Consider the following 25,047-nt stretch of genomic DNA (forward strand, 5'->3'; position numbering starts at 1 on the left):
TCCAACTTGCCGAGAGAAGGAATGCAGCATTACACAGTAACTGTGCCTTGTGAATGACTATTCACATACAGACAGGCATTTAAACTAAAATTCTCAATTTCAACTTGACTGGATAAGGACAGAGAAACTGGGTTAAACGTATCGAAACAACTGAACACAAATATGCAGTCCTGAGCATACACTGTAAAACACAAGTGGTGGAACATTCCTACTCCTCATTCAACATAGACTTCTAACATAATTCAAAAACAGTACCTTAGTTAAACATTTCCTGAGAGTCTTTGGTGACAAAAGGGGATTAAAACCATGTGAGGCTTGGTTTGGAGGGGCTATTAATACCCACGAGCTAGCAGACCCCCATGGTTGAGGTGTCTCTGCATATGAGACCTAAACATTATGTACAAATATGTTCACTACAGAACTACAATCCTAATAACAATACACTAGTACTGGAATGTAAATATTTTCCCTCAGACAGGTAGGAAAAAGAGGCATAGCGAAAACATTGTTAAATGCAGACATGGCTTCTTCTCACAGTAGACTTGACATACATTATTTACATTGCAAGCTGGTTCTTCAAGGTTTGTAACCTTGGTTTTAGTTCACTGTCGCCCAACGTGGCCTTCATAGACTTGGAGTAGTTCGGATGCAGTGCGTATGCAAGTCCAAACAGAAGGCACATAGCTTTTGGCAGGTTTTGAATGTTGTCCATCACAACTTCTCCTTCAATGATGATCTTCAACGAGACTGGACTGAGATGTAGGGAAGATGAGCACACAGCACCTTCTTTCTCAACGAGGATCCCAAACTCAATGTTGCGGAATGAGTCATCATCATCCGAGTCCTTAACAAATAATAATGTAAAAACACAATTATGACTTTTCTCATTAAATAACTATCAATAATGTTAAGTAATGTAGCCTAGTTACAGGAGAATCAGTCGCATGAGGGAAGGTGAAACTGTATTCTATAAAACTATGCTCACAGGGTTCATCAAATAATGGTGACAGTTGTAAATGATGCTGTGATGGTCCTTCTAGATACTCTTTCAGAAAGTAAGAGTTACTTACAAAGGCTGGTTTGTAGAAGTCTGTGGGACTGTCACTAAGGATTACAGTAAGCCCTCTCAGCACCAGTGTCCAAATATCAGTTGGCTCTGTAGTCTTTTGGGGAAAAACACAAGTTACACAGCTAGAATGACAAGAAATGATTGGTCTATAAGAAAGCTGAACCAACCAAAGACAATTTTGATTGTAACTAAACAGTAGCACTTTCTGTGTCATGTCAATACATCGGCTGTGAAAAACAATGCAAATGCATAATGGACATGTACCAACCTTGGTCTGTTGCCCAACGTTCCCTCTTTTAGATCGAAATATGTCGATAAGCCGAAGACTGTGCTGATCAAGGCTTTCGTATAATTCCTGCTTGAGGTTCTTGCCCACTATCCGGTTGGACTCCATGCACACCTGCAAAGTACAGAGAATGCTCCAGTATCACATTTCAAGACTAAATAATACTTTGCCAGTGGCCACCAGTGTGAGGTGAAGCCACCTGCAAAGTAGTGCTGGAAAAACACCCATAAATGCCCTTGCTGGATTAGAAATGTTCTTTCTTTAGTTAATTAATTAGCCTCCTTGTTCCATCCCCAACCACATACAACTGACCAATATCCCACCCGTCATACCTTCTCTTTATTGGCCTTGGCAAGAGACATCAAATCATCAAAAGACACCACCTCTTTTCTTCTCAGTGCAAACGTCAGATCCATCTTCTGTTTCACAAGTTGTCCATTTGGTGGTGTTCTCTTCAGCATTTCATCAACCATGTCTTCAAACCAGTTATGAACTCACAATATTTACACTTCCACTGCATCTTCACAAGAACCTGTAAAAACAAGAAGAAGAAAACTATTAGCTCAACAACCCAGTTCCAGTAACATTAACTCCACTGCAAAACGTCAACCAGCCTCTGCTAATAACCAACTAATGACCTCATGCTAGCTAAGTTACTGCTATAAATTAAATAAATAACTCCTGTGCAACCTAACCAAACACCATTTTGAAAAGCTAGCGTAACTTTATCTTATCGTCAGCTAGCTTAAAACACAGCACATGCAAACACACGTGTAAACTGAACCCCACAGAAAATCGTCAGCATGCTAACACTCAGCTAACTTTAGCTTTTAGCTTACTTTTTGAAATAAATGCTCCCAGAATGATATCTAACGTTACAGTTAATATGGTGAGAGTTACACACTCACCATTCCACTTGGTGTAAAGTTGTTTCCGAAATCCCGCAGCTCCATCAAAGTCAGGTAAATTACGCGGTTGGACGCAGGACAAGCGGACACCTTTGGACTCGTCACTGCGCTGCACACGGCACTAATACTTAATCGAGTGAAATTCAAAACGGGCCCCTCCCCCCCTTACGGAAACGTAACATACTAAGTTATCTCAGCTAAACATGATCATTGCACTCAATATTTCAGCTGATTAGTGCAAACTACTGAATAGATTTAGTAATGACACAGTTGTTTTACAAAACATGAAAGTACAAGTAATGACCACTTAACAGTTTAATTTGAACAAAATTTGGGTTTACAGTGAACTGGCAGTGTGCACTGAAAATGTTGTGTTGGATTTACTTAATTTTTTATAGGTAAGTGGTTGCACAAAATAAATGTATCTAAATCCATATATATATTTTAAGTTGACTTTACTTAATTTATAGTCATAATTTTACCTCAACTATTTTGAGTGAAGTTTGCTCACTATGTTCATGTTTAGTATATTAAAATGTATTATGTAACCTCAATTACTATTTACCTATTTTGTTTTTGTAGATTCAGATCAATTTAATGGTTTGATTTCTACAAACTAAAATTAAGTTTGATCTAATTAAACATTTTTAGCTATTACTAGTATCTTAACTTTCAATAAATTCCATGTTTACACAAACGAAGCAAACAAAATACTCACTTTTTACAACTTTATTATCTTCATTACCAGCAATGTAAATCAGTACATTTACTCAAGTATTGTACTTATGTAAAAATACAAGGTACTTGAACTTTGCATGAGTGTTTCTATGTTCTGCTACTTTCCACTTCTCCTCCCCTATCTCAGAGGTAAATATTGTATTTTTAACTACATTTGTCTGAAAGCTTTAGTTTATTTTCAGATGAAAATAAACTAAAGCTCTATTGTGCATTTACTTTTGATTGTGCAGTAAATGTAAAAGTAAATTTTGATGAGAATACTTAATGACAACACTTTTACTTACAGTAAGTAAGACTTTGAATGCAGGACATTTACTTATCAGTGCCATTGCTAACAAAATAAAACAATGCACCAGTACCATAGCTGCATGACAGCAAACACATACATCAAAAGGATGCATTGAGTGAATATAATACCCAATGTCTCACAAAAACAAGCCCCTATGTCCAGGGTTCACACGAGTGTTAATAAAAACAGTTCAACACACGTTTTTCAGCTTGCAACATCTTCTTAAACTGCATTTCACATATAGAAAATGTTCTCCTTCACCTCCAAACCAGAAATAATGCAAACAGGGTTCACATGAACGGCTGAAGAAATCCACCAGTCCAACACTGATTTTGGTCTTTGGTCAAAGTACTTTGAGGGAAAGCAAGAGCACTTTCTGAATGACTTCATGTGTTCAGTGCGTAGGTGACTCCTGGCCTCATTGTAAGGAGCTCGAGCTACAGATCCAATGTTGTCCAGAATGATTACTCCTTCAGCATTAATGTCAATGTCATCATAACGTCCAGCTTCTCCACCCTCGTTGTTGATGACATGTATGCACATGGTGGATATCTTCAGGTCTCTCAGGATGTCGTCTCCTTGATGTCCTGTACACTGAAAGAGAATATGAGAAAAAAGAAAAATGTGTTTGTTATATATTTAATTACATACAGACAACAGTGGAGTATGAGGTTAAATCAGCATTGTTTTCGTTACTCAAAATCACAGACATTTTCTATACCTATTCAACAGAAGTGAACTGAGTTCTTTGTGCTGTCGCAATGACTTTGTTGTAACTATTAGTGATATTAGAATCTTAAAACATTTTCTGTAATACAAAACAGTACATGTGGCTGGCATATGCAGTTACATTGACTTACCATATACTCCCGAATGAGATGCCCATCATCTTCCTCAAGTGGGATGCCTAGAGGATGGCAGCCCTTTAAGGGTTGAAAGCACTTGTCACCTGTATAAAAATAATTACAGTTGTTGAAATATCCCTCAAAACATCAATAATTACAAAAAATGCCTAGAATATACATCAGACCTTAAAAAATACACTGACCTCATTATACATTCTCTTAATGGACTGCGCTCTTTAACTAAAGAACGTTACTAAATTGTGACTTTGTTTTCATGAAATGTCAGAGGTCTGAATGTGTAGAGAGATAGCACTATTATTTAGATTCTATTCTAAATCTAAATAATCCAGGCTGTTCTTGAGGTCTTCAAACTAGAGACTCTATTCTACTATGTACATTTCATAAAGTTGCTCCAGAGAATATGAATATTTGTATACAACATTGTGTACACATATTTACCTCTTGCAAGATTGCCAGATGTTTGGCTAGTTTCTGGACAGAAACACCCCCTTCTTCTGGAAAACGGATGTCCGATTGGGTAAATGGCTGCCCAACTGCACCATGAAGGTGGTTTCAAGTAGGATTGTGATGTGCTGGAATTCTGCATTTATCTGTTTTACACAAAAAACAACGGAAGACAAAGAGCACTGTGTAAAGATATATTCACAAATTGACCTCCTGATTAACCAAGACAGTCTTTGATAGCATGGATATTGGTGTACAGTGTGTTCAAGTCGAACATATTCCTATTAATCTAAGGTAAATGCGCAAAATCAGAACTAGATCTGGAGGCTGTGTGGTTATTTAAACATGGTTAGTGACCGTTTGGCCTCAGGAACATGCTGATCTCTGATTGCATAAAGGCACAGTAAAGCTAACAAAATCGTTTATTTTAATGTGACTTATAATGTAGGGCAGTGTATCTCATATTAAGCAGTAACTAATTAGCTGCTACCATAAATTGAAAAGATACTAACAGAAACAGTAAATGGTTCAGCCTTAACTTTAACATTAATTATAGACACCCACAATTTGAACACGGCCATTATGTTGACTGAATGACAGCTTGCTGCTGCAACGTTAACGTTACCATGTCAGGGCTGCCATTCATTTTACATTATGAGCGACGGTAACATTAACCCCTTGCTGTCTGACTCTGAGAACATCTACAACACCATTTACTAACTTTATGTCACATTTAGCTTTGTCTAATTCAGCCATACTGAAACGATTTGAAAACATACTTGCAACCAGTCAGGGATATACAGTTGGCAATCAGCATGGCCAGTCTACAACTCATTAAATAGTCCATTACATTTACATGTTAGTGAAATCCACAAGCTACTAAAACAGCCTACAAGCTACTAAAATTGAATTCACCTAGCATCCCACTTAAGAGCAATATCATGTTAGCTTAATGTTAACATACTTATCACCTTCACATTATGTTACTACACAACTAAGCTAGCTGTTGTAACGTTAGCTAAAGTAGTAACTAAGCTAACGTTAGCTGTTGTAACGTTAGCTAAAGTAGCAAACACACAATTGATAGTGTTAGCTAAATGATTTTTTCTATCAAACACTGTTTTAAAGTGTAAATAAAACTCTGTTTTAGAACAAATATAACACACATATGGTTATAAATTGCTTACTTACCGAAAACGTGGACCTGTGGACAGACGGCAGTGCAGGAGCTTCTAACGGAAATCCCCCAGAGTGAAACAAATCCCTGCCTTCAGAATTTGAATTTCTAGCACGTCTGCCCATGCGCAGACAGGACAACGTGTGGAAATTAAATAGTACATATTTTTTTCTCATTGCTTTTAACTGAATGGAATTGACTTATTTTAAACGAGCGCAGTACATGTTGAGATTAATTAAAAAAGATACGTAGGATTCAATTACACATTAAAATCGATGAAATAAACTAGATTAAGACATGTAACATTTACAGAGGGGCCGAATAATTTTTTTCAGGTCACGTCATCGTACCGTACCGTCACATGATCAAATAAACTTGAGATTGGGCAGTATCAACATACAATTTACCCATCAATCATCGTTACATATCTGTAGATGAAAAAAAAAAAAAGATTAATTTAATTGAACAGATTTGTTTTATAGTTTATGTAGAATAATCATAGAATTTTGTTCTCACTACTGATAATTTAAAAAAGAAAAAGAAAACCACAATGCCGATGGTTTTGCCTTTTGCAGGGAATATATATATCAAACAGCACCTTATTTCCTTACTCTTTGACATTGAGTGTACTACTAAAATGTATCTCAATGATTCTCACGTGCCTGGTGTTTTCCAGTCAACACTTTATTAGGGTGTCCGCTCTCTTCATGGGTCCCCCTCACCCCATGGGCCCCCGTAAAGTCTATATGTATGCTCCTGGAAGCTGCTATATAGCTGATAGTGAACAGATAGTCAGATCATATGTTTTATTTCCACACGCCAAAACAAATGAAAACGTTTCAATATTTCCTCTTGTTTGTTATTTTTGTCAGCAGAAAAACAGCATTCAGAGGATCATGTGAAATTATAATAAACTTTAAGTATTTGTTTCGCCACACTTCAAATCAAACCAAAGTCTTTATTTTCTACAGTGGTAGTTGGTGTCAAATCAAACAGCAGGCGACAGTGGCTGCCTTTGTCACCATGCTATAAAAGAGCATGACGGTTAAATACCAATTTCTATTCTAATTCTCAAGGTAGAGTTTCAGCTCACAGCAGAGGTCCAAATAACCATCATTATTACTGGCATGGGACATAGTAAACAAAAGCAGAGTAAACATTACAGACGAACAAAACACAGATTTCACAAAATCCCCAAATATGACAGAATGCCATCTGATTATCTCCATAAAGAGTAAAATGTGGCCATAACAAAAAAAGGAACAAAGTCTGTCTGAACGGATTATCAGAGGTCGTTATCAACAGTGTTTGGCTCAGGGTTCATCCTGATCACAAAGCTGCAGGGACAGGTTCGATCCAATAATCATCTAAGGAAATGTGAAAAACAAAAAGTAAAAAAAATTGGCACTGCATTGTTTTTCTTGTTAATTTACTGTGTAATTTAATATTTCTTGACTTAAATCATAATTTGATGCATGATTTTATTCCGCAATGATCTCGCACAACTTTTTGTGCCTTTTATACCCGAGGCCTATTTGCAGGCCTCAGCTAGAATAAAGATAAGAAATACCTAATTAAGTGTATAATTAAATAAAAAAATAAAAAAAATAAAAAATAAAAATATTTTTTTTTAATATATTTTTGAGATGAGAAAAATGATGGAACTATCAGAATACATGTTACAGGTTCACATAAGATAAGGATGGAACACAGCACAACTTGGAAAACTCAAAAGCTCGATCTGGAAAAACAGCACTTTTAGGGTATTGTTTTTTGGAAAGTATGGATATCCAAGACTTTAAATATGCTGAGCTCTTAGAACAACTGATATAGGCTCTATATACACAGCTATACATAGATACAGTGAAACATTTATAAAATATAGAGCATATAAAATTAGAAAACTGATCAAATATTCCAATATTTGAATAAAAAAGTATTTTTTTAATTCAAAAACACTCTATATCACTTCTATGTATCACTCCTGATGTTCAATGAATCAATAGACAGAAGATTGGACCTTTTTTGAGTGTTTTAAGCTCTTTCTAAGCCCTTTTTAGTTGTTTAGTTTACTGCTTGCAAATACTGCTTCAGATTCAGCCATTCTCTCTGTTCAGGGCTGTATCTCAGCCCCCCCTTCTCCGATTTTCACCATTGAGACATCCTTCGAACCGTAGGAGCCAATAGAATTGCCTGGAATTGAAAGCTAGATGATTGACAGCACTATTAGCCAATAAAGCTCAAAAACGTCCCATCTCTGAAATCTGATTTGCTGAGCTTCCAACCCTCCCAAGAATCCGAGGAGTGTCGGAGAGACACGAATCGAACGGATTCACACGGAGCACCAGCAGCTGGACATACATGCAGTGGAAGTACGGAGATATTCCATTTTTTCGCTGAGATTCGACCAAAAGTAAGTACAATATTCGATGAAAGCTGTGTGACTTTTTGTGTTCGAAGCTGAATATCTCTGCGATGGTTTACCGGGGAGAGAAATGGAAACTATGTCCGTAATCTCCGTCAGGCGGACATGCTTTTTCATGCTGCATGTTCGTAGGTAGCACGTTGCTAACGGAGTGTAGCAGCTGTTTTCTCCGGTCTGTCCCAGTCATATCGAGTATGATTTATGATATTTTGTTATTTGTTTGCTTGGCTGATGGGAGATATGTTTGTCTCATGTAGAAGTGACCTAGTTCATGTTGTTCCCAGGACGCTGAGGTTTCTGCAGAACTATAACATCATTATATTCGTTCTTCGTGGGTTCTCTGCCAGTTACTTTTAACACAAAACTCTCTAAGTTTTGATGTACTCTGCGTCCAAATGGGGGACCTACGGGTGTATAAAACCCCTTCAGACCCAAGTTTCTTTCTTTTTTTCTTATATTACTTTTTCCAGTTTTTCTTACCCTTCACCCATGAAGAAAAATGACTGAGACACTATAGGGGATTTTAGACATTATTGCACACATTGCAGTTGTTACCCGTACACATTGATAGGTCAACAATGTCTTGTTTCTACATTCTTGTTATTCTAAATGAACACAACTGTGAACAACTTATTTTAGCAGTCAAGCAGTTGCATCTATAAACATTTCTGTTTTATTTCTGTTTTTGTTTGAAGACTAATGAGGCTTCTTCCAAGTGGACCAAAACTCACAGAGCAAATATTTAAGTCACGAAAGCCATCAGGTCGTACTGTAATATTCATGTGGGTTCAAAGATTGTGTGATTGAATTTGGAGGCTTCTTGAATGCATTTTAACATAAAACAAGTTTTTGTTTGCTGCTTTCAAACCACATGTCATGGTCTTCCTCAGAAAGTAGAATTTGCAAGGCTGGCATGGAGACAGCTTAGTTGTCACCCCATTGCATAAGCATGGGACTTCATGGTGGTATCACTTTCCAAGTTTTACTGATTTTCTAACTAATGGCTTTATTAATGGATAATACATTATTTACCAATGCTTTATAGATCAGTTATAAGACATAATAAAAGACAAATTTAGGCTACCAGGTTGTGAAAAACCTTAACTACGTTAAATCCTCCTCCACCATGACAGTGTATTATATTATGTTATATTATACTAATGACAAATACTGAAGCATTCTTTGAGTCTGCATGTCAATATGTTGTTGATAAATTCAATGTAAGAGCTAAAAAGACAAATTTCTCATTTCTCATGCTAGAGGAAAATAAACACCAGCTAAAGGGATTTTTCACAACCTGACAACCTTAAAGGGCGGCTTCATTAGTATCATTATTATAATTTTGTATGGGTCACATTATGTTCAAGCTCGGAAAAACTCGGAAAGTAAAGCAGATGAGTCGACCTTTAAAGTTGTTCTTATTTATCGCTTGTAACTGTAAAACATTAATGAGTGATTTAATAACCATCACATTAACACAGTCTTGATTTAACAGGCTTTCCTCTTTATATGTTTTAGCGGGTATACTTTTATGCTTTCATACTTTTCTACAACCTTCCAACAGTGCCTATTTTGTGATTGACAGATTGCTACCACGTAATCGCTACCACGGTGTTCAGCGTTTTGTTGTACTAAAAGACGCGCTAATACACCGGCTGTTAATTTCATCCGTAAGACATTTTGTTTTATGCCTGTTTTTCGCTAAATTAGCATCCCACTTTATATCACAGTTAACGTGAATCACAGAAAACCAAGCCAGCTAGTTAGTGCCCAGGTTAGCTGGTAAATTATTACTAGCATTTGCTATGCTGTATCTGGCCCCGCTGGTCATTGCTCATCACCTTTGTCCAAATATGGGGCCTTCTGGCTCCAAGAAACACAAGATGGCAATGGCCACAACAACGTCAGGGTGACTAAGTCCACTTCTTATATACAGTCTATGGCTGAAAGCAACACATGTTTGATGCTCATTACGACTGACGCAACATCTTAAAGGGTTAATTTACTGTAGCACCCACACATTTTAAAAGTGTGGCTTTTTTAGTATTATGTTCAGAAATTAATTTTAAACATATAATTCTATTATCAGATGCTAAATTACAAAAGGTATCATATTAGTACTGAAATATAAAATAACATAAAAGTTTGAATGTGTCTTATAGTATGTCAAGGATGACAGTGTGAGCAGCAGTTGTGACTAATGTTGTAGTATCAGTGCGTGCAGCCTGACAGCTTCATCTCTGCTTCATTCTAATCACAGCTGACTGCACAGCACACGTGGCAGCCCACACCGCTGACCAGAGGTGGTCTCGGCAAACACACTGTGCCACGGTCTTACCATTAAAAAGGACAGACACGTCCATTATCCAGCTCAATGCATGTAATCGGAAGATTGGAAGGGAAATTTTCCATTGAAACAAAGGTGTTTTATTCTCGGAAGAGTATGAATCTTGCACAGTAACTCATATTGCTTTATTCAAAGGGTTTTAATGAGACCTTTTAATAAGAAGGTTGCAAAACACTTAAACATGTTTGACATGGAATCTGTTATAGATTACCGACAGGTCCACTGTTGGGGGGGGGAGGGGGCTGAAGGGGGCGACCGTGGTTACTAGACCACGGTTACTAGACCGTGGTCTAGTAACCGTGGTCTAGTAACCGCAAAGTCGACGGTTCGATCCTTGGGACGTGTCCTGTCTCGAAGTGTCCCTGAGCAAGACACTGAACCCCTAATGGTTCCCCGGGCGCTTCTCAGCAGCCCACTGCTCCCAATAAGCTAGGGATGGGTTAAATGCAGAAGTCAAATTTCGTGTATATGACAATAAAATACTAACTTTAAACTTTAAAAAAGTACTTAAAGTTAAAGTATTGATTGTGCAGTAAAATGTTCCCTCTCAGTGTTGAACTATTATACATGATATTTCTGGATTTTTGTATGTACCTTTCCCTCAGAGATGTAGTGCAGTAGAAGTATAAAGTAGCAGAAAAATATAATTTTTTGAATTATTTTATTTATTTACTTTATTAGCAATGAAACACATTTAAACCATGTTGTGTTTATTAGTCTGATTAAATCACTTTTGTGTCATACTAGCTGATGGAAACTCACAGTGATCCACATAAAATGAACATAACATCTGCAAGAAAACACCTATAAAAAGTGTGTTTATATACTGGTAATTTGCAACAGTTCAGAAAAATATGTTTTGGCTGTCGAGAATACGTTTGCTACCAACATAATGAGGAAACCGCATCCGCCTACAATATTAGAGTATGTGTTTGCTGATCCCAGAAATGGCCCTGGAGTAAAACAGCAGATATTGATCAATCTATCAAGGTATTGGCACGCGTTAATTAATCTTAAACAGGCCGCAATGCTTTCTCCTCGTTATGCTTGGGTCAGGAGGAGAGCGAGGTAACGGCAGTATTCTGAGGTGACTTTAAAAAAAACAGATTAGAGCCGGGGCCAGATCAGGCTCTCTGAGATTTGGCACCAGCACAAAACCATGAAAGCACACCATCCCTATTAATGCCTTGTATGCACAGCGGTGATTTATTAAGTGCTTCGCTGTACAGTACCAGTGAGATCCACAAAGCCCACAGCCAGAGTCATTAATCTCTTTTTCAGCAGCAGCAATTTTCTATTTCACAAATTTAATGCAACTGTTTTTTTTTGTTTTTTTTTAAACCATTATTTCTTTGACCTTTTTATACACAGTTCCCAGTACTTGAAAAAACAAAGGTGGAGTCCATGAAAAATTAGGTATTGAGTTAACTTTTAGAGTAGATAAATCTTTGCTCCATTTGCAAGCAGTTTAAAAAAAAAGAAGTCATTTTTAATTTTTTTTTCTTTTTTCTGTGGGTGAGCTGCTCTTACGTAAGCCCAGCCGACAGTGCAGAGGCCTAATTTATTTACTCTTTTCTGCCGTACACCTCCACATCTTACAGTATCAGAGCTGGCTGTGTGTGTGTGTGTGTGTGTGTGTGTGTGTGTGTGTGTGTGTGTGTGCGCACAGTGGGCGGGTGGAAGCCTCTGAATGATGCTGTTAGTGTTCGGGGGTCTGGAGAGTTTTAGCAGTCATGGATTTGGCGGCTCGACTGACAGCTCTTGGGTGGATTCCCTGCTCTAAAGATAGACAGGGGTGTTGGCTGCTCTGTGGTCCACATCCAGAGACATTTCAGAAAATGGTCTCCCTCATCGCAGCCGGCTCTCCGTCATAAACGAAAGCTAAGACAAATAACACATATTTTTACAAATGTAAACTTCCTCCTATGTTATTACCATACTTCCCCGGGATGACGCGCGGTTTGGAGTTCATTTTCGTCCATGACTATCTTTTTTGGCCTCTGGGTCTTTCCAGAGAGCCTGAGCCGTGAGGCCGCATTAGGGGCTGGATGGATACACCAATACACATAAAAGCATGTACAAATACACGCTGCTACCACAGCCATTTAAATACCCAACATGTGGCTGCAGTATATGGAGCCGCCTGCTAACTCCCTCACCACCTCTGGCATCACTTTCAGAGAGATTTATGGAATTAAAAGCGTTTTGTGATTTGTGACTATTTTACAAAGGACTTTGCAACTTTATGTTAAACTTAATCTAAACTTTATTTTGAACTTTGATCTTCATCAACATGCCATTGTTTCATCAGTTTACCCCAAAACCTTGTTACAAGATATGTTAATCTTTTCTCCCTGAATTGTACCTTGAACATGAGCACAAAGACTACCTGTCTCCTGTTTGTCACAAATCATTGATTATCATCTAAAGTGCAAGATTACATCATAAAGAACATAAAAGTTATACCACGTGACATTCACAACCTTTTTCTCGCAAATAAAAAGTGAGAGTCATCAGCAATAATATACACTCTTCAATTCAACAGGAATTACCAGTACCCTAAGGTGGCTAATGTTAGCTAATACCAGCTAACTTTAGATAGCAGCCTGATCTCACAGAAATACGTGAAATGACCACGAACTCTTAACAGCGCATTAGGTGGTGGTGGTGGCACGTAATGTGTAAAAATGCCGATGGAAAATATTTGTCGTGACTTACCAGGTTCAAGAGAAATAGCTTTTAATCCAAATCTGTGTAGAACTTTCACAAAAGAGACCAGTGTTCGAGTCCCATATGAAACCAAAAGTCATCAATGATTTTTTTAAATGATGTAGGCTAAATACGAAGTTACTGAACACATTTTTAACACAAACCACTAATGTTTCCTTTCCTAAAACTAACCAACTTGTTTTGTTGCCTAGTGACATTGTTTCTGTATGTAATGCCATGTTAAAGGACCAGTGTGTAGGATTTAGTGGCATCTTGTGGTTCGGTTGCAGATTGCATCCAACAGAACACCCTTCTGCTCACCCCTCCCTTTCCAAGTGTGTCGCAGAACTACGGTGGCCTTCAGGTAAGGTAAAAATGTTAAAGGCCCCACTCTGGCGCCAGAGTTTGGTTTGTCCCATCTGGGCTACTGTAGAAACATGGCAGTGCAACATGGTGGATTCCATGAAGAGGACGAAGAAGATGGAAGACCATAAGGGCCTTTATTGACTTTATTCATACCTGCTCGTTATGATCTAAACTAATGCTCATTCACAAACTCTCACACACCTATTGTGCAATTACATTATCATCTTTACATTGTTAATCCCCTATGGGCTGCTATACACTTGCCTAATGATGATGTAAAGAAACTAACTCAAGAGAAAATTTTGGAAATTCCTAGGGGAAGTCAAAGTGAAGTTATCGTGCGATTACTACTTGTGGCCACAGTGACCAATTGTGACCAATAATTCTGGACCACTGTTTAGCAAAAGGTATAGTCTTGTTTCGAATAATAATTCTGGAGTTCCCCTCAGCTCTATTGATCCTTTATGCATATTTTAGCTCACTGTTTTGGTATAACATGTCAGTGTTGTGTTTTGCTTCCCACAAGTGACCCCCCCCACAAAAAATGTTCACTCATTAGTTCACTCAAACCAATAAGAGATGAATCTCATTCAATTGTCCTTCATGGCTCCCCTTACAGTCAGGGTGGGTGTGAGGATAATAAAAACAGGTATATATTCATCTCATATGGTGACTAACTTTAGTTGATAACCTATTGGCTATAGAATTAATCTGCGGATGCTCCTGTTAAAAATGAGACCAAACGTTCCAATGGTCTTCAGTTTTTGAGCCACAACAAGATGTGGCCTGCAACAGGCTAGGTAAGTTTTGTTTTCGACGAATGCTAGAAATCTCTTTTGCTGCTGAAGCTGTTGTTGATCACATACGTTTCCTCACTTCTCACTTAAAATAAGTGAGGATTTAGCAGGCAATAAAGGTACAAAACAGTCAATAAACTTTTTTTCATACAGTCTGAATCACCCCAGTTCCAAGAGGTCTTTTTGCATAAAGTCATGATTATGCACAAAAAAATATTAGTCTGAAGGGTCCAGTAGTATGCAAGATTGGCTGTGGAAAGACAGACAGACACGTCTGAACACATGATCTTTTGAGCTATTCTTTCCTCTTTAAATGTTGTTTAATCAACATTTATTTTTTTGCCTTTAGATTTATCTATGTGAATTTAAAATAACAGTGTGTAGCATTTATGGGGATCTATTGGCATACAATAATAAGTATTTTTTATTTAATGTATCATCACCTGAAAATAAGAATCTTCGTGATTTTGTTACTTTAGCATGGGCCGTTCTACATATCTACATATCTACATACAGAGCAGGTCTTCTTCACAGAGCCGACCGCCATGTTTCTACAGTAGCCCAGAACGGACAAACCAAACACTGGCTTTAAATGAGTCAATTTGCATTGTCACGTTTTTGCCGTGGCCACCGTAGCCCTACACACTTGGCACACGGAAGGAAGTGGGGTGAGGTTGCAATCCGCCCTAGATGGCGCTAAATCCTAATTTAACTAACTAGTGAATTTATAATTTTTGTACTCTACAGTATATTACAGTAAATCATTATCAATATTCATGCAGAATGGACCTCACTCATAGTCTGTGAGAAAGTTCACGTTTTATTTCAAGGTATTCATGGTACACCACAACTACCACACCACTGGAGGTATCTCCAGATATTTCCTGGTCCAAGGAAGGATATAGAAATGTACTTACAATGCACATGCATCCCCCCTCAAATTCACACTATATTCAGCAGCACTGCTTTACAAATACTGAAGTGTAAGGATCCTTTTATTGGCAGAGTTAGCGCCCACGAAAGCTCTTAACTACTGTAATGTTCATTCTGACCAGCCGTGTAATTACACTGCCTGTCACCACACAAATCACAGCACACCCGTCATCTGCTGACTTCAATTAGCCCCCCCCCCACACACACACACACACACACACACACACACGGCTGCCACAGAGGAACCTTAAATCTGAGGAGCTGTAGTGCAGGTCAAAGCCGACCGCTGCCAGTGTTCACTGATCTACAAGGTGGAGGTGATCGTAAAGCCCCTGACAACCCTGAGTTGAATCGAATCAAGGGGACAAGACCTGCACTGTAAAAAACACCACGGTACTGCTACATCAATACACAACTCTCAAAACGAAATGTCCATTCTAACACGTGCACATTGTAGCTTACTGCATTTACTACAAATGATGTATACTTTCCATCTGTACTTTGCTTTGTTGTTATTTAACTTGAAAATCAACTTGCAGAGATTGGGTAATCCAACACAAAAAATATCATGTCTGCTTTCACTGTTGTCAAAGTCACATTACTGTTATAAGTGCATATTGATGAGAAAAGTCTGTACAACATTAGCGCAAAGTAATAAAAAGAAGTTTGACAAGGTTGTCAATGCCCACACTACGGCAAACTAAAACTTTTTACACGTTAATGCAGTGGTTCTCAAATGTTTTCTGTCACACCCCGCTTTGGAGGAAGAAAAATGTTTATGCCCCACCGCCCCAACAAAATTGTAACAAAATTGTCCATGTTGAATTTTTATTGAAATAAGAACATTTTGTGAGTCCTCGATCTGTGCTTTTTCAAATAATAGAATAAAGAAAATTGCAATCACTTTCAAGTAAACCAGATTGTTCCATCAGACAAAAACAAAGAAAATGTGAAGTCACTTTGTTAGAACAATGTGTGCAATCTGTGCAAAAAATAACTAATATTTGGCAAAAAATAGCTTATTGTGGCTGCAATTAACCTGTTTTGCACTGAATATCTTTTCAAGATAATAACAATAAAGTGCAACCTGTGAAAAACTAAACAAAACAAGTTCAAATATTTGGCAATAAAGAGTTTTGATGAAAGGGAAGTTTGGGGTCCCCTGCTGGAGCTGTTGCCCCCGCGACCCGATCTCGGATAAGCGGGTGAAGATGAGAGATGAGTTTTACACTGTATATCTTTTCAAAACAACAATAACGTGCAACCTGTGCAAAACAAAACAAAATTAGTGCAGATATATGTGAGCCATCAAGTTTTATCAGTATTAGTGGCTGCAATGAGCCTGCTTTCCACTACAAATCTTTTTAAAACAGGGTTGCAGACTTGATACGGCCACTCTCAATGCATGCTCAATGTTGAGCTTAGGTCTGTATTTTGTTTTGAGAGAGGCAACAGCAGAAAAGCCCATCTCACAGAGGTAGGATGTGGTGAAGGGAAGCAGAATGCCCACAGCCCTCTGTCCGCATTCACTGTGAAACCCAGAGCAAGATAGGCTTCATCATATTTTCTTCTTGGCGTCTTGCTGTTTGTCTCAGATGCATCGCCTGCGGTTGCTTTTCTTTTCCCCCTGCCAAATGTCATTTCATTTTGCACACTAAGCTACACATATGAGTCACCAAGGATCTTGGCCGTCGCGCATGCTCAAGGGTAACCTGTTAACGGCGTAACGTAAACATTTACACTAAAGTACAGGCATTTTGCCATGTATTTATTAATGACTTAGTTTTATGTCTGTGTACTTTGTACTTTTGTAATATGTATAGTTCTCAATAAAGTTCTTGAAATAAAAAATTCTGCATTTCCCCCAGCACCCCACCTGTAATACCACTGCGCCCCACTAGAGGGGCGTGCCCCACAGTTTGAGAAATACTGCTTTAATGCTTTAATGTAAGTAAATATGGTATTTTTAATTCATGCATGAACAAATACATTTTTACCATATTAAGGTATATTTAATGGATTGTCTGTAAATCTTAACTGATCAAAAAACATAAAAGCATTTCAATAAATGTGAAAAATCAGGGATGGCTTTCATATTTGGTATGTTTTTTAAATATAACTTAAACCATGAAGATTTGTTTTAGAAAACATTTGTCATCAATTCAGATTCCCATATTATATTATAACTCACTAACACTTTGAAACTATGTTCCCTGGGGAGCTTATAAAAGGCATTCTGGGAATTGTAGAAAAGTATTAAAAGAACAAATGCAGATGCAGACAGTGCTACAGTTAACATGACAAACTGATGGTATGTGACAGTGGCAGTGAATAAGGAGATGACTTAGTTCCACCATGCTGCTTTGTGGTTTTATAGTATGACTTCTATTCTGGAGGTCTTTAAGCCTTGTCCTGATCTGGTAGGAGGGGTATAATGTGTTTGTTGTGGTGGGCTCATACCAAGGTAAACACACATGAATAATCTAGGTGAAGTTTACCTATCAGAACATGTGTCCACCTGACCCGCCCTGCAAGGTGTGCCCCGCAGACTGGGTCAATTGTGTTTTTTCAATTGGCTTGTGATGGAGAGCGGGGTGAATATATACTGGGATGAAGGTCTGACCACTTACTGGTGGGTGACCGTGGAGAGCAGAGGGTCGGTGGTTCGATCCCCGGCTCCTGCTCTGCTAGTCTCATGTCAATGTGTCCTTGAGCAAGACACTTAACCCCAAAATTGCTCCCGTAGCTACGTCTATGGTGTGTAGATAGATACTGAATTGTAAGTCACTTTGGATAAAAGCGTCTGCTAAATGACTGTAATGTAATGTAATGTAATGTACTGCCTCAGAGTGAAGCTGAGGCTGCAGGCCCTGGGGACAGGGTGTGGTTTAGGGCCTGCAGGGTTTAGGACCTGCAGGGTAATAGGGATATTTAAGCATAAGGACAGAGTGAAAGACAGCAAATGTTAAGTAAGTGAATAATAAGAGGTGGGAGGTGCACTGAGGGACTGAGGAAACATGAGCTGTAGAGAATTGTTGTTAAACACTGGATAAGCCACTCACTAACAGCACTGCAAGAAAAAGGACAGTTTAATTTACTGCTCGAAAGTAATTAACAAACAATGTGCGGGTGATTGTGCATGGACAAACAGCACTGGGCTGCGTGACAATGCTAAGCGCTTCCAAACACTGCTGAACATGACGCACAGCCATTGGTCAGCCTATTGTGAATGTGACATCACTTGGCTGGCACTGTGAGCCGACCCACAAAAGTCAACAGCTAACGGAACTACCAGTACACACACTGCTGAGCACCTCTCGGCCACTGCTTTACGGCTCCCTTTTATTGTTTTGGACGGTATGTTTGGCTAACAGCTAGTGGAAATACCAGTACACACACTGCTGTACCTCACCACAACTCAGCCGCTGCTAAGCGGGCAGACAGCTTGGTTAGTTTTTTGCAAGATTGCATGATGTGTCTTGACAACTTCGAGCCGAATGCCTGTATATATCGCCGTTTGTTTTGGAGTTTCAATGAAATGTGTTTTATGTTTGGTGTCTAGACGAGGGCTTAGCCCATTGTGGGTGGTGTTCATTCAATCACTAAATACAGCCGTGGTCGTTGCAGACCTACCTGGCGGAGATCTGCACTCTAATGCGGTAAGGACTCAGCTGTATGTGCTCTACCCAGGGCACACCCTAACCAAGTACTTTTGTTGTGTTTATTTTGCATTGTTTCATTTTACAATGTTAATGACGTTTTTAAAACTGCGACCATAATCTGTGTTGTTTTTCTATCAACCTCTATCATTCTCATGCCAATAAAGCGATTTGAATTTGAAATTTGTATTTAAAATAAACGCAATTGAGAATGCAGTTCAGTTGTATGGGAATGTAATTTTGTTGGGAATTGTGTTTCTGTATTTGTTTGCGTTTTTTTTATTTGCCTAATTTTTTTGTGTTGTCAAATTGAGACCAATGCAGCACTCCAGGGCCCCAATGCTTGGCCCCCTGGAGTGCTGCTTGCATTATTGTTGTGACCCACCATCGCTCGTTGACTCCAGGGAAGAGAAGAATAATTTGTTTGTGACGTTAGTACATCCAGCATCCAGCAGCAAAAGAACGGCAGTCAATGAGCCGCAACCTCTAAAGACCCGCTCAGGACATGATGGACTCAGTCCCCGCTTCTTCACAAAACGCTGTTTGCTTGTTTATTCAAAGTCTATTGATATTGAACTAGTTGTGTGTCCATTTTGCACCAACCTCGACACTGCATGTCCGTTGGTTCCCAGCAACACACATTAAGAGTGAAGTAGATCAAAGTTAGCAAAGGACACACAGAGACAGATTCCTTGATTTATAGTCAGATGTTTTTTTCATGTTCTTGTGTTTTGTCTATTTGTCTTCTTAATTTGCAGTGCATTGTGCGTCGAGCTCGCGGGGCCTCGATATATACAATGTATGTGTGCACTAAGAAGGAGTGTCACATTCAGCCAATCGAAATGCGATGAAAACATGGAAGACATCAGGAAATCAACCCTACATTTGTGAAACAAACGTGAAAGAATTTGGTTTTATCAACTTAATGGACAAGACAATGAGAATGGACAACAAAATGAAGTACCTTGAAGGGGAAATTATTTTCTTGTGCTCTGCTTAAAGATCCCTTGTGGCAGTACAGTGCTGGAATGTGTACACCCAAACTCATGGAGAGAACTCCCCTGCAGGATATAGGATCAACCAATCAGCTTGCTTGACATGCAGGTCAGCGCTACACTTGGTTGAGATTTGTGACGTGAGTCTACACTGTGCATCTGGGCAGGAGCATAATCCCATCTTCATTGAGGTAACAGTACAGAAATGACAGGAGAAAGATGGGGAGTGACATGCAACAAAGGACCCTGTCCAACTCAAACTTCATGGTTGGGGCTTTTAAACACCTAGACCACAAGGACACCCCAATGATAAACTGTGGTGTTCCTTTAACGGACATGAACTTAATATCCCTGAATGTAAAGAATCAGTACTATTATCTATTTATAGCAGCATAAAAAATGAAAGCATATTAATAAAGATAAGGCTTTACAAAACACAATTATTTCATTTGCAGGGTAATCTGATAAGTGGCTTCGTGGCTGGGCTCTCAGGTTCATGTTTGGGTGTTGGGGGTGAGTGGTTGGTTGGTTGGGTGGGGGGTTGTTGTAGGTGCACATGCCCTGCTGACCTGCAGTGGAATGTTTGCCCCAAGTTCAATCCCACCCGCAGGGGATTTCTGTTTTTTTAAGCGGCCGCTCAGCTCTGTCGCCGACACTATCCAGAGAACCTCCACCGCAACAGCACCTGAAACTTCCAGCAGGCAGCACATTTATATCACCCTGCAATGTCGACCCATCCTCCCCCACTCGCCTCCACCTAATAGGCACGGGCTCACAGTGGATCGCTTGTTTTTGACCCCGGAGTGCCCCTCCTCGTCCTCCTCCACTCTGTCTCCTAGTTGCTGAGAGCGAGAGGTAAATAAAACAATGTGTGGATTAATGATCAAGTGATTTGAAGGCTGTGTTCTTCCAAGGGCCAGAGCAAACTGCTCTTTATTTACCCAGAAAATAAATCAAAATTATGGGCTGTATCAACAATAGAACTGCGCTCCTCAGAGGTAAAAATAAAATAAATGACAGATCATCAGTGGAAAAGGAGTTTGCTATGAATTATATGAAGTCCCCTCTGTCTAGTTATCTGACAATAGCTACGCCTTTACACGCAAAAATATGACAAATTGATTAATCCAGGTTTTTTGCTAAACACTCGGGGACACCGGGGATTTTTTCACATGGGTAAAAAGGTGGGGAACAAAATCACACATACAGTTGTTTCTCCAATTTGATGACATGATGTTGGAAAGTAAACGGCAAATCTACTTTGATCAAGTTTGACGAAGAAAAGTGTCTACGCAAGGTCGATTTACCAGCTTTTCCTCCTGTGGTTTTCAAGAACATCTAATGGCTGACCTGAACCCAGCTAAGGCAATTAAGGTGGGACAGTATGAAGTTCCAAGTCACCACCAAAGTCAAGTCCAACAAGTCTCCTGTTTTGAGTCCTAGAAAAGCAATTATTTGTCTTATTTGTATATTCCAAGTATATCTGTAGTCAGGAAGATAAATTGTTATTTCGCTGTACACTTTGAGTGAAGTCATTCGTGTTACAGTCAAGTCTTTTTTTCTCAAGTCAAGTCTAATCTGGTCAGAGACAAAGGCCTGTACTTGTGGATTCTCTGTGTTTAATGTTGAGGGCAGCGCTCAGTGTTCCCCAATCGTTCAACATGTACGTCCCGTTCAGCTTCCCCCGGAGCTGCTGCTTCACCCAGGAACAGCTGTATCTGCTTATGGCTGACATGCAGGGAGTAGATCCTAATTGACTGTTGTATTAGATTTGCTTGTCAGGCTGCCAACTCCTGCTCGAAACAGCAAGTGGGCTGTTGTTCTCTGCTGAGCAGAGGACGACGGGAGTGCTGCAAACGTCAATGACTTTGAGCGTGTACGGTTTGGTAGGAATGTCCGTCCACGCAGGCTGCTTCTGCCCTCTTGTGGACCAGAGTTGTAATACAGTAAAGGACGGATCTGAGTCGGGTTTCATACAATTGTCTCATTTCTCTTGCGATGTTGATTTTTGCACATTTTGATTATAACAAGCTACATAAAGGGACGACATATGTAAATATCTTTCCAGATACAGTGTATATTTTATTATTTACAAAAGCATTGTTCACCTTAAATGTATTGGGGTAGAAGAAGAACACTTTTTCTCCCTTTTTTTGTAATTTGGGTGAATTGACCCTTTAAGTTCCCTTTTCAGAACACGTTTTAATAGCTTTTATTGCAAAAAACAATACATTTACAGAAGAACAAGAGGACAAGAACAAGGAATACAGGCCAGTTTACAACATTCTGTCAGGGAATGAGAGAAGAAGATGGTGTCCGTGTGTGTGTGTGTGTGTGTGTGTGTGTGTGTGTGTGTGTGTGTGTGTGTGTGTGTGTGTGTGTTACATCCTGGCTCAAATGCTACAACAAATATGGGAGACCGGAAGAGTATAAAAGTAATTTATTAGCATAGTTAAACAAACAAATGTGGAAAGTCAGTAAAGTCAATGAAACAAACTGCCGTGTCAGCAGAGGAAGAGAAGGTCCATGTTCAGGTGATGTGGATCAGAAGAAAAGGAAAACAGACCACTAGTGGATTGGAGGGGTCCTCACAATGTGTGTCTGAACTATTCAAAAGCATAGGAAAGAAAATAAACAAAAAGAAAATAGAACACAACTTCAGTTCTTCAAACATATAACGAATATACGGCATTACATTTTTCATTAGAAATGCACTTTTCTTATTATGCATCTACAAATAAATATTCTCAAATTAAATTTTTTTCACAAAATCTTTGTGAGAATCTCTCAGGAAATGATTATTTGGACAATCCATACATACTCACTCTTTTGTGTGCGGTTATTCCCATTTAACTGATTATTGCACCCCTCTTCTTCCATCCTACCTTTATGTGTGGCCATTTGGAACAGGGATAAACATTTTTTTTTGCCTTCAGACGTGATCAGATGAGACTTGCTGCATGTTTGTCTCGAACACACCCCAGTGTGTTCCAATGCATTACAACATGACATTTCCACACTGTCTCCTACAGAATTACGTTCCCATACAACTAAACTGCATTCCGAGGGAAACTTATTGTCTGCTGGGTTACGGTCACAGTTTTAAACAGGTGGTTAATGTTATGATTTGCAACAAAAACATAAAAACTTCTTGGTGTTAGATAGAAAAAAATCATGGTTCGTCTTAAAACAATTATGCTTGTTACTTTTTAAAATTACAGATTTAAATTAAAATACATCAACATTAACTCCTGGTTTAACACGGGACACAAACAGCCATCTCCTGGGTGAAGGTCCTGTGTTTGTTTGACCCAACCATCCACCTTAATGAATTTTTTTTAAATGAACTTTTAGCATCAGATTATTTTGTAATCCTAGTCTTTATATAAACTACTTATTTTGTTGCATGTAAAAAAAAAACATGATTGTCCTAAACCTAACTAAGTGTTTTTTTCCCTAAACCTGTGGCCGTTTCCCAGTAACGACATTGCGTAAAATGACACGCATAAAAATGTCATGCTATTTATACAACTTCCCGTGAGATCAGATTGGTATATACATCTTGTCTTTTGAACAAATGCAGATTAATTCAAAACTAGATATATGTATTTATTGTTAATATCCCATATTTAATTATGCCAAATTAACATCTTCTCAGATTTTTTTTCAGTAATAAGCAGACTTCCGTGAAAAACGTATTTGTGACAACAACAAATGTATACCAGGAGAAAATATGTTTTTTAAAGAGACCAGGCTGGACATTTTGACATGAGAAAAAGCCTAATTATTACAACAGCCATTCGTTCAGGCGTCACATTCTTTTCCAATTGCTGAGATAACTCAGTGCGTGACCTAGGTCTCAGGTTGCTTTGTTGGTTTTGCAGGCAGATGACATATCTACAAAGTCTGGTATTGCTTCACCCATTCCCCCACCCCCCCCCTCCCCCGCATCAGCCTACATGTACACAGACCGTGAACCACTATCAGAGCCATGACTCTCGCAGGCCTCCCGGCTCCACATCCTCTCTTCTTTACCGCTCTGAAAAAAAACAGCCAAGTCAGTGTTGACAGACATCAGATTTGCAGGACCCATCAGGCATTAAAAGATTTGATCCTCACTGGAAGAAGAAGGGCCTTTGGGGGACGAGGAGTCTGAGGGGCCCGAGCCAAGACTCCTCGCTAACTTTGCGGTCACGGTCAAGGAGAGGTTCACGCTCTCGTGTCTGATTGAGGGCTGTGGGAGAGTGTTGTCTTCTGCTTTTATATGTATCAGCACTAAACTAGGGCAGGGCAAGTTAACGCGTTATTTTTTTTATTTTTTCTTATTAAGCGGACATTTTTAACACAAGAACCGCAGCGAGCGGTGAACAGCTGTGTTTGTGTGACGTCTCTTCCTGCCGCCCCCCACCGGGTGACACGCCCAGTCCGGAACCCCCCTTCACTCCTTCACCGTCGGCCCCTCCTGTCTCACACACACACACACGCGTTCGTCTTGTTACAAGATCAAACGTGACAATATCAAAATACATACTGTCGTGTTTTTAAATAAACATATAAGCACGTGAGAACAAACTGCTCTTAACTGCAACTCTTTATTAGCATAACTTAAACATGCACGTTACTGCCCCGGTACAGACTCCCTCCAGGTTCCCATGCTTCACCTACATTCCCCTGGGTCCTAAGTCCCTCCCTGTACAGCTTCTTATCACCCTCTATGTACCAATGTACATTTATAACAAATACCACACATATTACATGGTAATCAGCTTTGCATGTGTCTGACCAAAATACCAGAAAAAGCTAAAAAGAAATGATTCATTGAAATTATTTTTTTAGAGTTTTTAAAGTTTTTTTGTTTGGAATAATAAGCATACCATTTAGTTATCGCTACTGAGAATTTAACAAACATGGAAAAAAAACATGATGTAGACAGGTTTGCAGTTTTCAAGGTGCATGTTTCAAATTGCATCTATTACACACATGAGAATAAAGTTGTGAACACCGGCTGAATATCTATTATCAGAATCATTATAACTGCA

The 25,047-nt window shown here is 39.0% G+C and overlaps 1 long non-coding RNA gene across 1 annotated transcript; it reads right to left on the reverse strand.

Moving 5' to 3' along the window:
• Positions 1-3,014: 3,014 nt before the first annotated feature.
• Positions 3,015-5,880, reverse strand: LOC137877879 (uncharacterized). Its single transcript, XR_011103578.1, has 4 exons — positions 5,792-5,880; positions 4,595-4,746; positions 4,151-4,239; positions 3,015-3,884 (listed from the first exon to the last, which is right to left on the reverse strand). It is a non-coding gene; the product is annotated as an uncharacterized lncRNA (long non-coding RNA).
• Between the last annotated feature and the right edge of the window lie 19,167 nt (positions 5,881-25,047).

This window comes from Cebidichthys violaceus, unplaced genomic scaffold, assembly GCF_023349555.1.
Source record: "Cebidichthys violaceus isolate CVI_PGR_0920_01 unplaced genomic scaffold, fCebVio1.0.p SCAF_22, whole genome shotgun sequence".
NCBI lineage: Eukaryota > Metazoa > Chordata > Actinopteri > Perciformes > Stichaeidae > Cebidichthys > Cebidichthys violaceus.